Here is a 5,148-nt window from a genome sequence, read left to right as displayed (position 1 = left end):
GTATTGTGGCCCCACATGAGGAGACAATCCTCTATATTAACAGGAAAGGGTTTCCCTCATTGAATTGCCAGATGGTCTGCGATACCAATCTGAAATTCTTACATGTGTATGCAGGCTTCCCGGGGAGTGCACATGATTCCTACATCCTGCGCCAGACCTCCTTATTCAATATGTTTGAAAATGGAACACTTTCGGGAGGATGGCTGCTTGGTGAGTACCTTCATTCTGTCTGTATATTTCTAATAAAGGGACACTAAACACATATTTTAATCTCATGTTTCAGATAGAGAATACAATGTTAAACAGCATTACAATTCACTTCTATTATCTCATTGTATTTATTCTTTATATATCTTATTTTTAAAAAATAGAAATTCACATATATGAGCCAATCATATGAGGCTTCTATGTGCAGCCACCAATCAGCAGCTATTGAGCATATCTAATATGCTTGTCATCAAAAGTTATCTATAGAATGGAGAAAATGATCTAATCTAAGTAAATTATCAAGCTGCTAACAATTGCAGGTTCTTATTAAATGGACAGTCTAGTATAAATTGCACTTCCATTATTCAGATAGGCCTTTTAATTTTAATAAACTATCCTAATTACTTCCATTAACAAAATGTGCACATTATTTGTATACTTTATATTTTTGAGTCACCAGCTCCTACTGACCATGTGCAAGAATAAGTGTGTATGCATATGTGAATGGCTGATGGATGTCACATGGTACAGGTGGATTTTCAAAATACATAACACTTGAAATTGTAATAAAAAATAACTTTGATATTAGACTAAGTGCTATTGCATTGTCTTGTTATCTAGCATTTTTGGATAATGAAAATCTACTGTGTTGACTGGTCCTTTAAAATAGATTTTTGGTCTAGACTAATACTGGCATAAAAGTAGATTGCTTATAATGCACAAATTTAATGTTTTTATTAAATCTATCTTTTATATGAGATTCATGTTGTGTCCCTTTAAAGCACATGATGTACCTGTAGTAATCCAAACACATATGTTACATGACAGGTGACGCAGGGTACGGCTGCAGACCATGGCTATTAACCCCCTTGGTGCACCCCATTACAGAGCCACAACTCAGGTACCAGGAGGCACACATAAGAACAAGGAATGTCATTGAAAGGAGCTTTGGCCTATTAAAAACCAGGTTCAGGTGTCTGGATGTTACAGGCGGAGCACTACAGTATAACCCCAACAAAGTGTGTTCCATTGTCAATGCTTGCTGTATTCTACACAACATTGCTGTGGACACACGTTTGTTGGGGGACATTGACCCAGAGCAGCAGCAGCAGCTGGTTCCTGTACCTGAGGATGTGGACAGGGGGACACTGAGGGGGAATGAAGTGAGGGATTATGTCATCCGGGAATACTTCACCTGTAAGTTACTTATTCATAAGTACAGTAAACCGCAACATTCACATGTATTATGATGTTTGACAGTACCTCACCAACCATTGCATGTGTATATATCATGTCTTGCAGAATTTCAAAATTTGGATTTCCACTGCATGTAAGTGAAACTACTACATCCCAACCCCCTTCCCTTAAAGGGACACTATACCCAAACATATTCTTTCATGATTAAGGATAGAGAATATAATTTGTAAAAACCTTAAAATTTAAATCAATTACCTATTTTCATTTATTCTTTAGATATACTTTAATGAAGACATAGCAATGCACACAGTGAAACAATCGCAGGAGGCATCTATATACAGCTACTAATCAGCAGCTACCAAGCATATCTAGATATGCTTTTCAGCAAAGAATATCAATAGAATGAAGCAACATAAATAATAGAAGCAAATTATTAAGTTTTTTATAATTGTCTTCTCTTTCAAAATCATGAAGGAAAATAATTTGCTTTCATGTCCCTTTAACAACCCTAATTACTGTATATTTCTCATTTGTTTCATTCATGTTTAGTTCACTATCATTAAGAATGAGGATAATGGATATTTATACCTTATGTTCACACCTTGTTTAAATACATTATTAGTTATATATACCAACGTGTAAATTTATATTGAGAAACCTTGATGTACATCTTAGAAGTGAATATTACTATATGTACCGTTGAGACACAACCATGTGATGTGGTTTATTGAGCAGGAATATGTCAGAAACATTATAATAATACCTTTTTTGTCCATTTCAACACAGGTATTATTATATGTTTTACCAATATTACTGTACTAAAACACACCTCACATGGATGTGGATGACAATTATATGGTAAATAACAGAGGACAAGATTTTTGATGAAATAGAATAATATTTATTTTCTTTTAGGCCTCTTAGATGAGGGGCCTGGAGTGGGTCTTCTGCCTCTCCTGGGTTGTGTGGATCCAGTAGGAGTGCTGGTCACAGACGAGATGCTTGAGGCGATGTCCTGCTGGTGGGTGAACTGCTCCACCAACACGCCCAACAGTTGGTTCTGTTCCCTCCATCTGTGGTCACTCTGTATTTGCACCATAGCTGTTACAGATGCTGCCATGTCCCTTTGCAGCTCAATGGATCGCTGTTGTAAACGCTGTTGGCTCCTATGGAACCTGCGTTGGTCCCTCTGCATTCTTTCACAGGTTGACGTTAGACTCTCACACGTCAATGTTTGCCTCCTCTGTAGGGATATGTATTCCTCACCCATGGCGGAACTCAGTGGATCCATGGGCTCTTCCCCAGCAGGGACAATAGGCACTGGTTCCATTTCTTGATCCTCAGCTGGAGGTGCAGCCACCGGAATCTCAGCTGGAGGTGCAGCCACCGGAATCTCAGCTGGAGGTGCAGCCACCGGAATCTCAGCTGGAGGTGCAGCCACCGGAATCTCAGCTGGAGGTGCAGCCACCGGAATCTCAGCTGGAGGTGCAGCCACCGGAATCTGAGCTGGAGGTGCAGGCCCAGGAATATGAGCTGGAGGTGCAGGCCCAGGAATATGAGCTGGAGGTGCAGGCCCAGGAATATGAGCTGGAGGTGCAGGGCGATGGATTTCAGTTGGTGGAGCTCTTCCAACTGCTGCCGATGGTACAGATGTCCGGATGGACTGATAGTCCCATTGGCTGCTGGTGTGCATCCACTCAGCCTGCTGGTATAATCCTTGAGTGGCATGATATTCTTGTGGGGGGGGTAAAGACATCTACCCTTCGGGGCTGGCGTGGCTCCCCCTCCAAGCCAAAGGAATAATCCTCCGGCCAGGACTCCTGCCAGGTATCCTCCTGTAATGCAGGCAGCATAATATTGGGATTCTCAATTGAGGCAGTCCAACCCATGTCATGCCTGGCATACTCCTGCTGGATTATCTGGACCGGTGGTTGAGGTGGAGATATACTTTGATCCGGTGTTGGGGGATTCATGGGCGTAGCCACCCTGGTGACTGGAGGTTCTGTGGAGGAGTCAAATGATGAGAGGGATTAGTACAGTCAGATATCTATCCATGTGGGCATACAATGTACATGCTAGGGCCTATCCACATTCTCATGTCAAACTCTATAACATGCATGTGCACATTGAGATTTGTGATATGATGGCTTTTAATATGCAAAGTATACATGTATGTGCTTCATACAATAGTTCTGTGTACATGTCAGTGATGGAGAAAATGTGTTCTTTAAGTGACACTATGGTTGTGATGACTATGGTGTCCATTTACTGAAAAGTCTACATGTGGCTTGTGGCCTGTGTTACTCTGAGACATGTTAGTATTTCACTATTCCACCTCATATCATGATTTTCAATGTGTTAAGTAGCATTAAATGGACATGCAACCCATATTTATTCTTTCATGATTCAGCTAGCCAAGCATGGAATTTTAAACAAACTTTTAATTTACTTCCATTAGCTAATATGCTTCATTATCTTGATATTCTTAGCTGAAATGCATTTCTAGATAGGCTCATAATCTGCTGATTGGTGGCTGCACATCAATGCCTCGTGTGATTGCCTCACCCATGTGCATTGATATTTAATAAACTAAGATTATGAAAATAATGATGAAAAATAGATAATAGAAGTAAATTGGGATGTTGTTTAAAACTGTATTCTCTATCTGAATAATGAAATAAACTTATTTGTGTTTCATGTCCCTTTAATGTTAAATCTCATTGTATATTTTGTTGTTAGTAAGCAAAATACCATGCTCCTCATTGTGTACATGAATGTGTGACAATATAGGATGTTATAACTCAAATACATATAATACTGGTGTGTGGGATGTTACTCACCAGCATGCTGTGCTGATGTTGCAGCCCCTGAGTCACGAGCCCCTGGAAGTCCACGGACTGCTGTGAGGCTCAGGGACCTACGAATGAGCTCCTGCCACTCATTGTATTCCGCCTCATAGTGAGGCTCACCTCCTGTTGCCCTCTGGGACATTGCTTCCTGGCCCATCTTCTCCTTGGCTCTCCTCTTACAATCATTCCACCTCTTCTTTAGGCCATCCACATTCCTCCTCTGTTGGGACACACCATTGACGGCCTCCACCACCTTCTGCCAAGCATCTTTACGCCTACGGGCAACTCCTTTGCCCTTCTCTTGTCCAAAGAGGGCATTATGGTTCTCCAGGACAGCCTGGACTAGAGCGAGGTTTTCTGCAAAACTGAAATTAGGACACCTCATACGCTCCTCGTCCTGGGCCGCCTGGCTCCCTCCCTGGGATGTCCCTGGTGTGGGTTCCTCCCTATCCTCTCCCTCCTCCCCCCTTCTATCCCCATGTGCACCCTCTATCCCTCTTCTAAGTGTGCCTGGCCTTGGGGCAACCCCACTCCCATCCTCCCTTCTGGCTCTCCCTCTCCCCACTCCGCTCACTCCCTGACGGGGACCCTGCTGCTCCTCCTGTCCATAATCCTCTCCCTGCAACTCCCCTTCCCTCCTCCCCCCAGCCCTAGCTCTCCCTGACATCCTCACACTACACACACTCACACACTCACACTCACTCCCACTTCAATCACACACAATCACAACCAGACACTCAGCCTTTCAAACTGTAAAAGATAAATAAAATGTGTAAGGTGTTATCAAAAAAAAGTGTTGTGTATTTTGTATATGTGTGTATGCAAAATGTGTGCAATATGAAAAAAAGTGTAAGTAAATGTACAGGCTTAACAATCCAACAATCCGACCTAACTA

Source organism: Bombina bombina, chromosome 1, assembly GCF_027579735.1.
Source record: "Bombina bombina isolate aBomBom1 chromosome 1, aBomBom1.pri, whole genome shotgun sequence".
NCBI classification, from domain to species: domain Eukaryota; kingdom Metazoa; phylum Chordata; class Amphibia; order Anura; family Bombinatoridae; genus Bombina; species Bombina bombina.
This window is presented reverse-complemented; position numbering follows the sequence as displayed.